Source organism: Cricetulus griseus, chromosome 2 (assembly GCF_003668045.3).
Source record: "Cricetulus griseus strain 17A/GY chromosome 2, alternate assembly CriGri-PICRH-1.0, whole genome shotgun sequence".
Taxonomy (NCBI): Eukaryota; Metazoa; Chordata; class Mammalia; order Rodentia; family Cricetidae; genus Cricetulus; species Cricetulus griseus.
The window spans coordinates 231,450,787-231,469,330 of NC_048595.1; the positions used below are offsets into that span (position 1 = coordinate 231,450,787).

General features: G+C 40.9%; 1 protein-coding gene and 1 long non-coding RNA gene across 4 annotated transcripts in view; one reads left to right on the plus strand and one right to left on the minus strand.

Moving 5' to 3' along the window:
• Positions 1 to 18,544, plus strand: part of Znf407 (zinc finger protein 407) — a 379,395-nt gene that overhangs the window by 338,101 nt on the left and 22,750 nt on the right. The window lies entirely within an intron of this gene.
• Positions 9,823 to 10,392, minus strand: LOC118237938. Its single transcript, XR_004768382.1, has 2 exons — positions 10,233 to 10,392; positions 9,823 to 10,056 (listed from the first exon to the last, which is right to left on the minus strand). It is a non-coding gene; the product is annotated as an uncharacterized LOC118237938 (long non-coding RNA).

Below are 18,544 nucleotides of genomic sequence, written 5' to 3' on the forward strand. Positions count from 1 at the left end.
GTAGAACAACACAGAATATCTCCTAATTTACCACTATAGTTTTCATCAAAAGAGTACTCCCCCAAACAAACAAACAAAAATAACCATACACACATTACATCTGTCTTATCAATTATTAGAATTCCATTTGGGTTTTTTTTTTGGTTTTTTGTTTTGTTTTGTTTTGTTTTTTTTAAGGAGACATGTTTCTATAATGTGACAAGCTTTAGAGGATTTTACCTTCCTGAGAATACCAGGAAGAGAGATAAATGAAAGCACTTGTTCTGTTGTATAACTTTTACTGGCATCTACCCACCAGAAATAGAACACACTGTACACTGATAGTCTTAGCTAGGTGTGTTTTAGAAACCTTTTTATACGTCAGCTTAAAGAAAGTATTCAACAGCCCGAAGTTGACAAGAACTACATTTCAGCCCTCATGATATTAGACCCATATTTTTATTTTGGTTTAGTGCTCATATAACCACATCATCAGTACTCTCTGCACCTGCTGGGTTATTTAGTAAATTTGCAGGAAGTAGTAGCTGGTGTTTTTCTTTAAGAGCTAATTTTGTGTGTTATGTGTCATCAGAGAATATGTAAGACTTATTTTTCAAAATCCCATGAGTCCCTGCCTTGTAGGATTAAAGGCCCATTGAATCTGGGTGGAGAATTGGTGTGGCTGAAATATACTAGTTTGTGTGTGTGTGTGTGTGTGTGTGTGTGTGTGTGTGTGTGTGTGTGTGTGTGTAGTGTAGTGGTAGCATTAATAATAGTACTAGTAATGGTAGTAGTAATAATAGTACTAGTAGTGGTAGCAGTAACAATAGTACTAGTAATGGTAGTAGTAATTGCAGTAGTAATAGTAGTAGTAGCCTGTTCCCTTCAATCCCTTTCTCCTGAAATAGCCCCCTTCTATTTTCATGTCACACACACACACACACACACACACACACACACACCACACCACACCACACCACACCCACGTATGTATGACATTTCTATGGGGGGAAGAATTAAATTTAGATTCTTTGTACAAGAGAAAACATATTTACTTGAATTTGATGTAATGTCACTTAACACAAATGATGTCCAGCTCTATCCATTTTCTGACAAATAACATCTGTGAAAAACTGTCATAATTGACAGAACAAAAGATAAAGTAATGGGTATGGGAGGGAGAATGTCTTTTAAGTCAACATACAAAAAAAAACATTGTTTCTTTATTACATTTTCATAAGACTGTGTCACTGTACTTTGTTTATATTTGTCCCCAATGCCCTCTATTGTCACCCTTGCACCTTTCGACTGGTCTCTTTCCTCCTCCCAGTTAGCACCCTCCACTCTGGGTGGATGGACAGGCAGGCAGGCAGAGTCAAGATATGAGAGAAAGTCTATGATATTTATATTTCTCCTGAGACCATTATGTGTTTTCTTCATGCTGGCTATATTTGTGGGATGTAGTATGTTTGTGAATTGTTTATGCAAGGTCATCCTTGCATTCTTGGAGTATATAATGGAGTATCGTCTTTGTAATGAACTGTAGAATTTGGTTTAAGTCTTCTAGTGTGAATCTCTCATTCTCTGTTAATGATGAGTGGGGGTGTATAATGTTCTTTTCGTTACACTGCTAGTTTATTAGGACATCCCTGGCTCTGTAGAATGAGTCTGTCTGCGTCCTTCCCCTTCTGCCATAGAGGCTGGTGTGAGAAGCACTTCATTTGTCCTTTGGAGATTTCCCCTAATGTAATATGGGTATTTTTAAAAATAGCTACTTCCAGATCAGAATGCTTGGTTACTCGAGTGCTGTGATGATACAGATGCCCTGATACTTCTTCAGCAACTTTGTCATCTTTTGAACATAATAGTTAGTCATTATGTTGCCTAGGACATCTATTCAGGTAAGGACTCCAGGAGACTTCACAGAGGATCCTGAAGCTTGTAGGCTGGGATCCTGACACTGTAGTAGAAGGCCTGTCCTTGGGGTACCAGGGCCAGAGTACTTGAGCAGTAATGAAGAATTCTTTTGGTGTCGGTTAACTTATTTTCAGGGAAAATTCCTTTATCATCTATGTCTTTTGATTAATTCATCATATGTTTCTGTCCTTTAATCATACAATGTAGAACTTTTACCTAAAGTATACACGAAATAAAAGATGTGCTGCCTTTTCCAGTTTTGTCAAGACAGTGAAACAGTGCAATGTGAAATCCCAAGATCTTGTCCCCAGATGAGCACATGCTTCTTATAACCTGTTACCACCATGCTCATTTTCAGATGTACTCACAGATTGTTGTCGCATTTGTAACTACACAGTCCAACTGAAAATTTAAAGAATAATAAATCTGAAATCCTGTGTAATGGTGTGTATTTTTAAAGGAATTATATCCAATAACTTCATCTCATAGGGACACATTGTCACAGATGCTTGCAAATCTAAGTTTAAAACTGATGTTGGTATTTTAAGGAAACTGAAGTAATGTCAGTGGTAAAATTTATTTTACCAAGTGCAGATGTAAGACATCAAGTTCTCAGACTGATGGCAGAATTAACAAAAAACACCATCTGGTTCAATAATTATCTGAAAATATCCATATTCTTGGATTTGTTTAATACCACTTAGTTTCCAGCTTTATTTTATCTGAGTTTGCACACCAACCAGACTAGGTTGTACAAAACGGAGACTATTTCCATCTGATCATTTTTAAAAATGTGTGTTTGCATGAATAATGAATCTTTGAATTGTTACTAAACAAGCAAATTATTTGCGTATGTGTCACATCGGTTATCAAGTTTGCACATGTGACAGTTTCAACAGCCATCACGTAAAATGCATAGAGCTTGTAACCATATGTTTTTGCTTGACAAAAAGCTAAAACTCAAGATCAATTTTCAATATGGAATGCACAAATTAACACTTTAAAATGCACCACAATATGTACAGCTTGGCAAAGTTTGCAGAAATAGCACGTTTCTAGATATTAACTGATATCTTTGGATCCGACCTTAAGGTATTCAATCATTTTGATTAAAAGACTGATTCCTCATAAAACCACAGTCTGTTGGAGGCGCAAAGCCAATGACATTTGAGCATTCATATATTTTCATAAACTTTGAACAATGTCAGTGAGACACCTCTTCAATCTTGGCCACACAACAGCAGGGTATTCAATCTTTCTTTAGCTTAAGACAGAAAATTTGAATATCAGCATAGGGTTATAAATGTGGTCTGCTCTGAGTGGAGTTTGAAGGTGCCGTTCTGTGCAGTGTGTAGAACATCTTGTTTTGCCCTCTTAGCCACTGTTTTCCCTCCTCTTTACCCCTTGTTGCTCTCCAAAGGTATTTGACGATTTTGTTCTGCAAAAGTAAGTCCTTTAGAGATTTTCCCTAATGTGAGATGAGTACTTTTAAAAAAATGGCTGCTTCCAGATCAGAATGCTCAGTTACTGTAGTGCTGTAATGATACAGATGCCCTGATATCTTCAGCAACTTTGTCATCTTTGGAACACAATAGTTAGCCATTATGTTGCCTAGGACATCTATACCCCTTTGGCCTCCTAAATGAGGTCTTAGCAGAAACTGGACCTATTTCAAATAGTTCATTTTCCAGTTGCATTGTTCAGTAGAGAGTGATTATCCTGTGGTTGGTGAGATGTGTAAGGCTTTCAGTTAGTTGTAAATAACAGTCGTAAGTGCATTAACATCCACTGCAAATAGCATGTCTCTTTTTTTAAGTGTTGTCTCACAAGCAGCTCTAGGAAAAAAAAAAAAAAAAAAAAAAAAAAAAAAAAAAAAAAAAAACAGATGGGCTGTGAGGGAAGCAAGCAATTTTGTCTTGTCTTGCCCAAACAGAAAATGCAACAACATTCTACTGGAAAAAGAGAAAAGGCAGTGAAAAAGTATTTTAATATATTGTAATGCACAATGGGTGTCAAAAAGTATTTACCCAAATCCATTTGATCTTGTTAACCCTGACACTGAGCAGGTCCTTATTGGAATGAAACAGTGCTCTTAGACAAGGACAAAGAATACCAAGAGTGAAGAGTTGGTTTCCGTTGGCATTACCCCTCGGGACGGTATAGCAGAGATCTCTGGGCTGTGTTCCTCAGTTACTGCCTTCCTACAGGAATGTCAGCCCCTTATGAGCAAGGACACAGGTGATTCAGAAGAAGGCTGTAACATAGAGACCAAGCAGAGACAGAGTGCAGGACAAACAATGTGTGGCCTGGTTGTTGGTGGAGGTAATGTAAGCATGTATGGATGCTAGGGTTTCATCTTGAGTGAGGGGTTTTCATCTCTCTCTTGTTGTGTTCTCTGATTGGGGATGGTGGTCACTGGGTGGGGCGGAGGTGGAGCTGGGGGACGTGATAGCAGTTGTGGGTCCAGGTTGAACCCTGAGGACCCAAATGTTCAGTCAGCCCAAGAACATTGAGCAGCTACAGGAAAGTAAGGGATGGTCGATGAGACAGGAGGAGGGGAGCAGATGCAGCTGAAAGGTGAGGAAGGTGAGGGTAAAGTCAGAGTGCTCAGTGGCTGCTCTTAGAGCACTTCCAGACTTCCTAATGGCCGAATTCTACCTCCACTGCCTCTTTAAGACCTTATCTCCAAGTACAAGCACATTTTCAAGTTGTGGGTGTTAGAAATTGGCATTGAATTTGTGAAGACACAGTCCAGCTCTTAACAGGCAAGAGATAGGTGTTTTAAACCTGCACTACAGTATACAGAAACAGCCAGATGCCTACTTGGGAACAGATGTGTGCCTTCCCATAAAGAGCTGCTGCCGCTACAGAATGAAGTTGAGAGCCAAAGAGCAGGATAGTCTCTGCTAAGAGAGGGTGTTCTTAGGTACCGGCTGTTTGCCTGGTGGCCACACTCCATGCCCCATGAGCAAGGCTGTCTGTAGCAGAGTAACTGGAAAACAGGTCCTCTGCCCTTGAAAATCAGTCAGTCCATCTTCCCCTGCTGCGCTTTCAGGTGTGTCACAGTTGCTTGTAAATGAACAGTTATTTTCTTAGTTATTACTATAAGACTGGCCTATTTCAAGTATACAAGGCCACTTTTGCTTTGCTTCCTGAGGTCTGTGGCTAAAATTCCACTCTGTCTGTGTTCTCCTTGTTTGTTCATGTATTTACCCTGTGCTCGTAAAGACACCAAAACATGCTGAATCTCAGATGTTATATAAAAAGATCATGCCTCCCAGTCTGGAAAATATCTAAATAATCCCAAGTTGTAGTATGTCCAGCTTGGTTTTGAAGGGGCAACAGCTATCAATATTCTGGTCATTTTCCTTCTGTATTTCTTCTCTCTCCACAAAGTAAGTTGGGAACTGGCAGCTCCTACTCAAAGCAGAGCAGATTTTCTTTCTGCATACATGTATACCATGTCTGTCACCTTGTATATGGGATGCCATGTTTGCCAGCATTCAGAGACTGATCCCCATCTCTCACCCTTGGTGGGAGAGAGAGCTCAGAATGTTTTGTGGTTTGTTGCACCTTTGGGCAGACCATAGAGGGGAGGGAAAACTGAGCTGGACATGTTGTCTGTGCATTTAATCCTTGCCTCTCAGTATCTTGCCAGGCCATAGCATGGATGAATACATGCATGAATACACTGAAAACAAACTTTAAAATGTCTTGCAGTTGTGACTGTAGTACAGAAAACAGTTGCAGACTCCAAGTGTGTAATAAGATATAAAAGTTAGAATGACTTCTTGCAATAAAGTTTTCTCTTTAAAGGAACAGTATGATATATTTGTGTCCTAAATTCACCAAGGATGTTCCTGTATATGCAAATGGAAACAATGAAACATTGAAAAGCTTTTCTAAAGATGACTTTGTCAGATAAAAATTATATAGAATAAGTGTTAGTTCTTGGAGTAAGGTTTGATTTTGAGTCACATGGTGAGCTGGAAAGAGATTGCTCTGCAGTTAAGTACACTTGCTGCTCTTGAAGAGGACCCAGCATTAGTTCCCAGCACCTACGTGATAGTTTGCAGCTATCTGTAACTTCAATTCCAGAAGATCTGTTACCCTCTGGCCTCCAACAGTAACTGCACATAGATGATGCATATTGTTAAATTTTTGTTTAAATTGAAGATAAAGAAGAAAAGAGAGGTGGATGAGACATGTTAACCAATTGATTATTAGGCCCGGCAGAGTAGGGAGACTGAGAGAGAAGAGAAACAGGGGTAATGGCTGACCGCCATGACCGGTCGCCATAGAGAGGCAGAGAAAGACAGAGAGAAGAGCAGAAGCAGAGAGAAGAGTAGAGAGTGTAGAGAGAGGAAGAGAGAGAAGTGTAGAGAATGGGTAAATGGGCAGGGATCTGTCTTTTAAAGGGGTCTTCTGCACCTGCGTGCAGACTTAGTTCCCCTGGAACCCTGGGCTGACCAGGATACCACCAGGTAACAGGAGCAAGCCAGCATAATGCCTGAACCTTTCACATATAAACATACTAAATAAATCTTAATGAAAGCACATTTTTAGAAGGATATTATAGACAGAAAAATGTGTTTATGCCAAGTTCATTATTATACCTGAAATACAAATTTTTGTGTTGCAAATTAAGAATTTTTTTTAACCTGTGAACTTCATGGGACTTAATAGCTGCTAGCAGCAGCATTCATGACTGTATATTAGATCTTGTTCTGCCTATTGGAAAAGGTGACGTAGTATTATAAATATGGTATGTTCTTATTATATATGATTGTCCAAGGAATTGAGATTATATATCCACAAATCACACTGTGGGTTAAATTGAGACTTAAAAAGATTCCATTGGGAATTATCTACATAATTTGAGTGGCTTTCAAAATGTGGACTATCAAAAATATAGAATGCTAGCCTAGTACCTGTTATTATATGCCATATGGTTTTAATTTCTGTGGCCTGATAAGATACTGAAAAGAAAAGTCATTTAAATGACTTCCCTTCTTACCCTGCCACAACACTCTCTAAATCCCTACACATGGGAGCTTAGTGGTTTACATGACTGCTACCAAAGAAAAGAGTCTGTCCCCTGTACCCAAACTACTGGCACTTGTCTTCTCTTGAGCGCTTTGCCATCATCAATGACCCCTCAGATATTCAACATGTTTGAGTCTAGAACCCTGGTTCGCTGACCTGGAAGGTGACATTGCCAGGTATAGATGGGGCACTTCATGATTCCTCAAGGCTGCACGTGCATGTAAGAACAGAAAAAACTACAGGTCTCGTCTTAAGGGGCAGGGCAAGCAAGCTAGTAGGGGAAGCTGAGGTTCCTATGCTGTCGAATGGTGTGAGGGCCGGCATTTAAACATAGCTTCAGATCATATGAAAGCAGTCGTCAGAATGATAATGGGGAGAAGTAATTTAATCAATGGATCTCAGTGATGTTCACGTTTCCATTTTTGGTTATTTTTTGTTTGACTGATTTTGGCACATGCTGACCCCAGAGTGGCTCTGCAGTTTTTCTTACCTTTTCTCATGGGAGAGAAAATGGGTTCTCTTTTTAAAAGACCAGGACACTCAGAGTGTGGAGAAAATCGATCAAAATATTAATTAGACTTTTGTTTTGCTAGTTTGCATAGACAGATGGAGTTCTGATCTTTAACAGCACCGTGACTCATGGAACTGCATGTGTACTAGGATGCCATTATTAACACAACAGTAGTTTTCAGCAGTTGGTAATTATTGGCATAATTAAACATTTATCAAGAAATGAGTATTTATCATTCATTAAACTTTCATTAAAAATCCATCTTAGCACAGGCTAGATTAGCCAGTGATTCTCACGTGATAACTTCTTAACTTCTGGCACGAGTATAGATATTTCCATAATAACCAAAGTAGTACACAAGGTAATGTTCCAAGAACTGTGAGCAATTACTGGATTTCAGATTCATTTTGTGCTAAGCATTTGTTAAGGCTTGGACCCAGAGTTAGAAGGTACTTGGCAATATTCTTCAGGGTTTGCAGTATTTGGCACTTTTTAGCAGCCCCGCTAGGAAAACGTGTTACCCTTGGCAAAGGAAAGTTACGGCTAAGCAAGCTCTGTGATGACATTTACATAGCCTAACTTCTCCCATAGATGGCATGTTCACATGTTTTAGAGCATGAAATTCCATAGTGAAAGCCAGAACTGAAGTAATAACTGGTAGAATCTCCCTCTAAATGCTGCCATGAACCTTCTGTTGCCACCCTAAGGTCTCACAGAGCATGTCTTGTGTGCAGAGACATCCAAAGGGTGCATTCAGATGCAGTGACGTAGATACCAATCCCCATCCCCAGAACTGAGGAAGGGAGCTGTGTGGAAGCAGACCTATAGAGATCCAGCTGCCAGCTGTTCTCAACTGCTTTACTCTCATTTCTCTTTTGTTTTCGTTAGCTGCTCACTACAGCTCACGAGTGTGATTCTCACAGAATTCCTTGGTGTTTTGTAGGCATCTGATATGTTAAAAAACATCCACATCTCCTCAAACATTAGTCATCTTCAATGTCAACGATAGTTCTAACTTTAAAAAGATATAGTACGCTTTCCTTGGCTATAGTCAGGCTGTTGGCGTAGTAGCAAACAGGAATTCTTATTCCCATTCTAGCCTTAACTTAGTATTCATTGGTCAACCATTCCATGTCCTGCCCACGCCCACCACCCACAACATCTTACAGCCACCACACTCCTCACTGTGCTTTACACAGTGCTAAAGCCATCACTTAGTCGTGATCTCCACCTTCAGCCTTGTTTTCACACATGACAGGACTTGGTTCTTTGGATGGCTTTGGTATTCCATTGTGTATGTGTACCACGATTTTTTACCCAGTTCGTCAGGTGATGAGCATCTAGCTTGTTTCCATTTCTTGGCCATTGTGAATAATGCACAATACATATGCAAGTACAAAGGAATCTTTGGTATACTGGTTTAATCGCTTTAGGTATACCCAGTAGTGGACCTCTAGATCTCTGAAGAACCCTGCTATCTATCTGCATAATGGGTATAAGAATTTACTTAGCCACCAACAGCATACAGAAGAGAAGCTCTCAATGTTTTCATGCTTAAATTACTCAAAGGCTGCAATTTTTAATATGCTTTTATCTATTTTTTGAGGATTTCATACATCTATACAATGTGTTTTGATCATACCCACTTTTCACTTCCTTCCTCCAACTGCTCCCAGATCCCCACCCACAATAACCCTTTCCCAACTTCATGATCTCTTCTTTAAATATATATGTATGTATATTTATATGATTATATATATGCTATTGAGTCCAGCCAGTGTCATTTATTATGTGTATGGTAAAGACCACCTCCCTGAAGAAAGCACTCTTCCTCCCCCAGCAGCCGCTACCAATTGTTCCACCTCTGGGGTGGGAAAGGTGAACTTGTGTGGACTGTTACCCCTGTAGTTACTTCCAGTCTTCTCTTATTTGAGTGAATGTAGAGTCCCGGCCTGCACTCACACTGGCTTGCTAGTATTATTAGCCTTTGTCCTGCACAGTCGTGGGAATGCTTTGTCTGTGTTGGACTTTCTGAGTGTCCTTATCAACACCAGACACGTGGGGGAAAATACCATTAGCTAACGAAGACCATTCAGAAGGCCTCTTCACATATATGCCAGTGCTTCAAACCTTATTTGATATTCAGCAACTTTGTTTTTGTTTTCTCCTGGGCAAAAAATTTACTGTATCAGTGCTTTTATGTCACAAGAATGAATTGAATTTGTACCCTTTAGTGCAAACAACAATAGACAGAGTGGTAACCTAGTGGAAAACAAATAGACACCCCGTCCCTTTTGGGGATTCAGAGAGGTTCAGAAAGATGGAGCTGACGGTAGAGAGGTGGCAGATAAAAAGAGGCCAAAGCAGGGAAGAATCCTGCGGTCATTTATTACTGTGCCATCCTCATAGTGTTTGCTGAACCAAGGTGCAGAATAATGATTCAGACAAATGGCGTTAATCATAGCAGCGGCCCTCGGCAAAGCGCAGTACCTCGCTCCGCGCGCGGCAGGAGGTGTAATCAGATTCTCCAAAACTTGTTCCAGAAAGAGAGAATTTTCTGTCTTTAGTTTTTCTGTGAATGTCTTTCCCGTGGGATATGTCACCTTTAAAAGAAACAGAGTGGTAAGAAAGTGTTCCCACTTCCTGTCTCCTTTCTCCAACCTCAGAAGGAATCATGTTCAACTTCATGATGAATATTTACAGTGAAACTGTATTATTTTTGTAGTTTCTTCATACTCACCAATGTGAGCAAGAGCTATAATGACCAGTCAAAGCCTACCTTCCACAGTCCTGATATGGCTCATCATACTCAATTGCAAATGGTTTTCAGTGGCCCTGTGCCTTGTGGAGCCAAGCTGTGTTGCATGTGGGAGTTGCTGTTCTTTGAGTCAGAGAAGAAGGGGAGGGGAGGAGAGGGGGCAGGGATTGGGATTTGAGGTTGGCCAACTGCTCAGGGTTTCACGCATGCTACGCCGCCCTGCCCAGGGCGTGTCCATGATGTCGGGCTTAGATGTGGCTAGAGGCCAGTCAAAATAGTTCCATCTGTTGTGCTGTGCTGAGTTTTCGGGGATTTGTAAACAGTTAGCCTCACTGGTAGACCATATTGGTAATTTTCAAGGATGTAAGTTCATTAGTAAATCCATGGTTATGTATACTTTCAGGTTCTCTGTTGTGTGTGTCTTTCCTCATCCCTCTATCACACACACTTTGGCTCTTGGTACTGACTGTTGTGTAGAAGGGAAAGCAATTTAGAGATGTGTTTATACATCATGGGGGGGAATTAAGCTGACATGTGGGAGGTTAATGTACACACTTCCAATTCTGTGTTGATTTGCTGTTTTCTTCTTCATAACTCCAGGTAAACAGCCAGAGCTGCCATCTGATGTGCAGGTTAAGTGTAGTTGCAGGCTATTATACATCATTAGAGTGAGTAACAACAGTCATGAAGAAAGATGGAAGCTTGCACTTGTGGCTGCATGGACACTCCATCTGTCATCTCGTACAGCACCACAAAAATTAGTTGCAGCAGCCTTTGTGTAATTTATAGCTCAGTGTGAGGAAATTAAGCTGTGAGTCACACCGCTTTGCATGATTAGCACTAATGTGTTTTGCAACCCCCTCCTTTCCAATGACAAATTTGACCCAAAACTTTTTCTCTGATAACATTTTTGTTGCCCATTTACCAAATACTAAACTTATTGCTGAGCATACAGCTACTTTTTGCAGTTATGAGATGGACGGATGTTGTGTTCTAGATGTGACATCTTGCTTTCTCCTACCATTGTGTCTGTTTGCCTCTACTCTTCATATAAGGGGAGAAAAAGAGCAATGATAGAACAGCCATGACTGCTATGCTGTGTAGCAGCCTGGATCTTAGGCTCCAGCCCTGTATCAACTCAACAATCAAGTTATTATTAATTATATAGTAAACATACAAGGATGTATATTTGTATCTAGCAACTGGCTGGCTAGAATTTTTTTTTTTAAATCACCATGCACAGAAAGGAACAGTGACTGATAAGTACTGGGCCTACAGCCACTGTGCATTACAGCTGGACAGCATATCTTAGGAAATTGTGTGTGTGTGTGATCAGCACATCCCCCCTCTGGAATACATTCCCAGGACCAGTTCTTGGCTTCTGAGGCTTCTGTTAGCTGAGATGCCTGTAATAGGGAGGGGAATCACAGCCGAGTAGGATCCATAGGTATTAGTGTCAAGAAGAATAATGTCTTGCTTGCCCTTTCTTCTGGGTTATTGCATGGTTATACAAAGATAGGGATGAGTTCACAGGAAACAAAGAAACCAGAGGTGGTGGGAACAGGGGATAGGTGGGGGAAGTAACCGAATTGCAGAAATACATGACTCTGGCTGGTGCCAAAAATAATGGGTAGCTCTTTTCTCACAAAGCAGCAGCATGCATAAAGGTGCCTGGCATGGCCATTGCAGGCATCTCACACTGGGGAGGGCGAGCTGGAGCGTGGGACTAACAGAGGGATGGCGAGCATTCTAACAACCCTTGCTAAGTTTTAGCAATAACTTCCCAGCCTTTGCAGATGGATTACAGCAAAAATGAGAAAAATGGTGTAATTCTGTGGTTTCATTTTCATTGTGATTTGCATAGACGAAAACAATGTTGATAGGGGAAAAATATGACTTAGAGGTGGAAGGTAGTGTCACCTAGCAGCTCCTGGGTGTGTGTGGAGCCCTCATTGTTTCACAGGAGAGAATTTATACCATTCGTTGTTAAAATGACATGCCTGAATGAGTCAGACCTGCCTCATCCACACCCAAGATGAGGAACATGATTTATTATCTGTCCTTTGAATTTCTGTGAGCATTCTGTCTAAACTTTAAAAGGGGATTGCATTTGCGATTAAATCTTAACAAATGTTGTTTTAACTAGACTGCAATATATGTTATTGACAACAAGCAACTTTTCTTCTCAAAATAACATTGGTGCTTAGGCATGCAATTTACAAAAATGACAAGGAAGGGTGGTACTTTTTCCAAGGTGAATGCAAGTTGACTGATTAGCTGGTATTTTAACTTAGATTCTTGCAAATTACAGACATAAGAAACCCTGCAATTTATATGTACTTTGGAAGTGAAAGCTTTAATCCCGTGACTCAGGAAAGTAAAGTGGTAATAATTTAAGTACCATATTTTATTTATCCCTCAGGGTTGTCAGCTGATACAAGAAGTATTTCCACTATTTTGGGGTTGCTGCCTTTGGCTACCTAATTGCTTCTTAGGAAGTAAGAGGGAAATTGCTTCTATAACTACATGGAGAGTCTTTGGCAACATCGAGCCAAGGCATCAATCAGTCCATCTGGGTAAAATCACAAGCTGACTCCGATATTGCTAAATATTTATACTGTCAAATACACACAGACATCCAGATGAAAAGAGGCATTCATTACGAATTCTCCAGCTTGTCAGTTTAAAGATGTAGATTAGAGCAAAACCTCCCACTATGGTACTGTGTGCTCAAGAAAAGTCTATATTTAGCCATTCTGAGCAATAAATATCATCATATTGCCTCATTTAGGTAAATAGAGAATAAATATTGTCAAGATGATCTAGAGATAATGTAAACAGACCCCTGTTCAGAGTCTTGTTGCAGGGAATTCCAGGACAGTGATGTGCTGGCGACGCTTTGGGGTCTGACCCGTTTTCCTAATCACGTACCCCTCCCCTTTTTTGGTAGCAAAGATGTGTTACTGACAGATTATGGGGGAAAGATGAAGGGAAAGAAATGAACCACAAAGGTGATTTTAAGTTGTGTGAATCCAAGCACTAATTAGCACTTGTGCCGCAGCATTGTCTTGATAGTCCCCAAGCTGCTGCTGCCAAAAATAGAGATATGTGCATTGGTGCTGCAGCCGCTTCCCAGCTTAGCAAAGCTAGCGAAGCCCTTGGAGCTCAAGGAGCCCGGCAGCCCAGAGGCTTGGGCAGTGTGTGGCAGTCCACCTATGCAGGCTCACCCCAGACTTGGTTTTATACACGTTGTTCTGTGATAAGAGTTCTTACAGAGGGTTGGCCACCAAAGATAAGTGCCATACCTAAACACATCTCAGGTCTGTGCTGAAGAACTACAGGCTCCTTGCACCACAGACAGAGAACATGGTCTTTTCCCAGGGGCACACACTCTTCTCCTCACTGGTAATTGATAATTTTAGAAGTTATACTCGAAGGGAATTTTAACTGATGTCAAAGTTTTAGTTAATTACACTAGATGATTTTTTGAGATTAATAATTAACATCCCTCTTTATAACTAAATATCCATAATTAATCAGCAAATCATAACTTGAAGACTAATTAACTTCAAACTCAAATTCTAACAGAAAAACCCATATTACTCTCCAACATCATTAATTACCAAAGTAATCAAACTTATCTCTCTCGGGTTGTAGCATAAAGCTCTTGGGTTCCTCAGTTTGGCCTTGTGTGCTGAAGGTTTTCCAGAGGACTTGTGGGGCAATGATGAGATTACTGGATTGCTCAGAACTAGTCACATGCTGCCTTAGCAATAAGCACCAGGAAAGCTAGGTGGGAACCCAGCAAAGCAGAAAGTCCCCAGATGGTAGCTTTTCCACAGGAGGTTAGCCCAGGAGTGCTCTGGTGAGAGAGTAATTTGGTTTTGTCTTTAAAACGGAATCAAGCTCTTTTGTCTTTTTTATCTTCCTCACAAAATGCTGGTTGGCTGATTTAAAACAACCTAGTTAGCAAGAGATAGCATGCGGTTAGCAGGCTCACAAAATTTTGTTGTTTTTTTTTTTTTAACAACAAAAATATGTTAATCATTAAGTGCTAAAAACAACTAAACATGGGTGATGGGAAGAAGAGAAATATTACATACAAGATCAAAAAAAACTACCACGGGTGTCAGTGGCACCCAGTTTTGGAGAACTGGCTGAGGCCACTGCTATGCTGCAGTAGAAAGGCAGCTTTGTAGAGGTTTTCTCTAGAATGTAGCAGTTAACAGTGTAGTTAAAATCTGTGCTTCCATCATTGCACCACCTAGTTTTCAAGTGCATACGTGGAATACTATTCTTTTGTGTGGCAGCTGTAAAAATCCTCAGCAATTTCTACTGTCAAGAAAACTCTGGATAAATAGGGGCTGTTAACTTAGGCAGATATCGGAGGTTATTTGGTGGCAATCAGGAACTCACGGCACTTCAACTAATGGGTTATGATCAGAAACTGTTCCTAATAGCCAGCTAGACGGATCTGAATATGAAGATTTCTATAATTTTGTTGTCAGCTTGTGATGTACTCTAGTGCTAATTATTTGGAACAATTATGTTTCCCTAATAACAAAAGAAGCAGCAGTGAATTAAGCAAGCTCACCTTCATATCTGCAGACAACAGTTCAAATGCACTTCCATTAAGAAATAGAATTTCTTTTTCCTTTGCGGGGCCCTAATTATTTCAGATGCTTGTCTTTTAAAGCCCCTGCCTTACTTCTTCTAAACCTATTCCATGTGTCAGTGTACATGACGACTTCAGTAACTAGTATTTTCTCAGTCTTCGGTTTGTGCCTGTACCTCCCATAGACTGCTTACTTCATTTGGTTATTCAAAAACCATAATTAGTGTAGTAATTAACATGTAGGTCCTTCAGAGGAAGACTGCTAGGATCCTGAGACATCTCTCATCATCCTGACTGATGTGTGGATGATAAAGAGACTGAGGTTGATGTGGTGACAGGATGTGTCCTCCTGCATGGTAACTGTGCTGCAGGGAAATTCAGACAGGACCTTGGTCCACAGGGCCTCACGTTTGGAAAAAGTAATTATCCACACTGTTTCTATAATTCAACTAGGTGTTATCCTGCATTTGCAGCTGTCAAATCATTTGTTTTAAATGATTTTTTAATACCTTATGAATACTTGAAAGTTTTGAGTTTTGCACATTATCTCCTACTTTTTTTAATGCAGAGGTCAGGATTCATTTCTTCATTCATTCATTCCTGCCTTCCCTTTCTTGTCTCTTGTTTCTCCATTGCCTAGGGTCTTTCCTGACGGTTTATCTGAGGCATCTGATGCCAACTTCGGTCAGTGCAGGCCATATTTTCTAAATTGTAGTCAGAAAAGGCTCAACTGTATACATTTCCCTAGAGGCTTTTTGTCCAGTTTCCCCTTTCTCGTGACTTGAAAGTGTTGTTTCAAGCCGTGGTGAGTGAGTGGTACCTAATGAGACTGGGCTGAATGTGAGAGGCGCTTTAGTGATGGCTCTTCTGGTCCCCTGACATTGGTCCTGGCCCCTTCTCTGTGCTCGTGTCAGTGAGCATTGGCTTTCTGTTCCTGTGAGCAGAGCACCTTTTGTCATCACTGACATCAGGCTCCAGACTCCTGGTGTTTTGTCCCCCAGGAAGAGGGGTGAAAGGATGAGCTAACTTCAGGAGCACATGCCCTTCTAAGTTCATTGATGTCTAGAGGGCTTCAGCCTGGGGTGGCCAGAAACATAGGGCGGCAGCGTGGCAGAGGCAGTTCACCTCCTGGCTAACTCGGAAGAAGAATGAATAGCAAGAGCCAGGGGAGCCAGGGGAGCCAGGATCAGCTATAACCTTGGAAGGTCCATCCCCAGCCACATACTCCCACCAGCTAGGCCCTACCCCTGAAAGTGTCCAGAGCTTTCCAAATTAACATCACCAGCTAGAGGCCATGCATTCAAAACATGAGACTATGAGGAGCGATTCATTTCAAACCATACCCTAGCATTGTTTTAGATAATGCCCTAAAAAAAATGCTGCTAGGTCGTGGCTTCCTCACAGACTGCAGTTCCGAGTGAAGTAGGAAGAGGACATTGGCTGTTGGATAGAGATGTTAGTGGACAGAGAGCAGCTGTGAAGGGGACGTCTGATGAAGGTCAGTTACATTCTTGTCATGGTACATGAAGACTGCTATTGAGCCATGCTTAAAATGGAGGGGTGATTCTGTCTATATCTTACTATCAAGTAGGTCTATATTAACTGCATAATAGGTTGTCAGTTTGTTGTCAGAGTGGATAGTGTGTCTTGACTCTACTCTTAATTGCTGAGAGCTGACTACAGTGGATTTTGAACCAGAGAATAATCAAACCTATGAACTCTTTAATATTTTGTAGCTGTCTATGTATATTTACTAGACCATCTTTGCCAATCAGAACATAGAGTTGCTGTGGCATAGGCATCATTTATATTGGACTACATTGGTGCTGCTGTAAACTGAGTGTAAATCTATTGTTTCTGATATGTAGTTGTGGTTTTAGCTTTTTTCCCCCCCCTTTCTGTCTCTTTTTTAATTTTTGAAATTATCATATCATTGCATATCTCCCTTCCCTTCCTCTATCCAAACCCTCTCATATACCCCTCTCCACTCTCCTTCAAATTCATGGCCCATTTTTCATTGTTACTGCTTGCATATATGTATATAGTGCTACATAGAATTCTTTGTGTAGCACCCGGGCGTTGGTGGCACACGCCTTTAATCCCAGCACTCGGGAGGCAGAGGCAGGCTGATCTCTGTGAGTTCGAGGCCAGCCTGGTCTCCAGAGAGAGTACCAGGATAGGCTCCAAAGCTACACAGAGAAACCCTGTCTCGAAAACCAAAAAAAAAAAAAAAAAAAAAAAAAAAAAAAGAATTCTTTGTGTAGCTTGAGGCCTTGTGGGCTTTTTCCCATCCAGTTGGGCATGTCCATTGGTGTCATCCTTGTTCGGCTCACATTTGGTCATTTTAAAATTTTTATTATGTAAATATACATGGATGGGGGTTATATATATTGATGACTGTGGTAGCCACTGAGGCTGTAAGAGGATATTAGATCCCCTGGAGCTAGAGTTACAGAAGGTTGTGGAGTGCCTGAACCGGGAATTAAATTCAAGTCATCTACAATAGCAACAAGCGCTCCTAACTGCTGAGCCATCTCTGTAATTCATATATAACCCTCTTCATACCATTGAATCTGGTAGTAGGAAGAAGCGCTGAGAAATCTGTGGGAGCACATGGTGGTCTAGCATGACACACAGCATAGAGGAACTGTGCCCCATTCACAAGCTGTAATTTCTTTGAAAAAGTGGTTGTAGAGAAAATGAAAAATAACTGCATGCCCTGTGTAGAAAGCACTGTACCCAGACAAGTGCACACTATGGACTGCTTTGCATTATCTTTCCCGAATATGTAAGGTATTGGCAAGGTATCCATGGCCCCACATTGTGGACATAGAAACTTAAGCTCTTCAAGCTGGAAGAACTTGCCCACACGGAGTCACTGCGTTATAGCCCAGATCTGCCTGTATCTTGAGTGTGCCTAAAGACATGAGTAAGGAAAATGATTAAAGAAAGGACTAAGCCATTAACAGTTAGGAGGAAGCCTTGCTGTGTGCATAAGGGAATGTGAAAGGAAACAGAAGTGACCACAGAGAAAGCTGAAGTTCCCTCCCCATCCCTTCTAAACACTTGGCAGCTTGAAATTGCCTTCATGATACCATTTGAGCTGTGACAGAGGCCTTGTAAGGAACTTGAGTCTCTCACATTTGGCAGGTGTTGAAACACACCAAGAGAGCAAACAAGCAGCAACTAACTGAGCAGGAAGCAAGTGTTCAGCTACTGTGTAACTGAAGGACAGACAGTTAAGAACGTTAATTAACTACAGCTATAACCATCTGGTAGACAGTCCAGTTTGCCATCTTCCTATAAAGTGAAATGAATCTGAGGGTGGTCTTTCCTTAATGAGGTAGAGTGGACATGGACAAAACTCAGTCTAAATGGCAGTAAGAGGCCCTTAGCATCACCCTTAGGCATAGCACTACGCTTGGCTGACAAAGACCACCTGGCTTCAGACAGTTACATCTCTTCTTCACAGGCACCAATTCACACATATTTAGCATGTCAGAATATTTGTTTCTGTATCACCAATTAAAAATGAAACTTAAAAGTAAATGATACCCTAACCTAATGATATGGGGCTTCTTAAACGTCAGAGAGTTATTTGAACAATGAGGCCTGTGTTGTCTCTAAAATGAACAGGAAGCTGTTCGTGGGATTTGTCCTCAAGTGCTAAAATCAAGCCACTGAATCATGTTGATATCTAGTGATTCTAAAAAGGAAG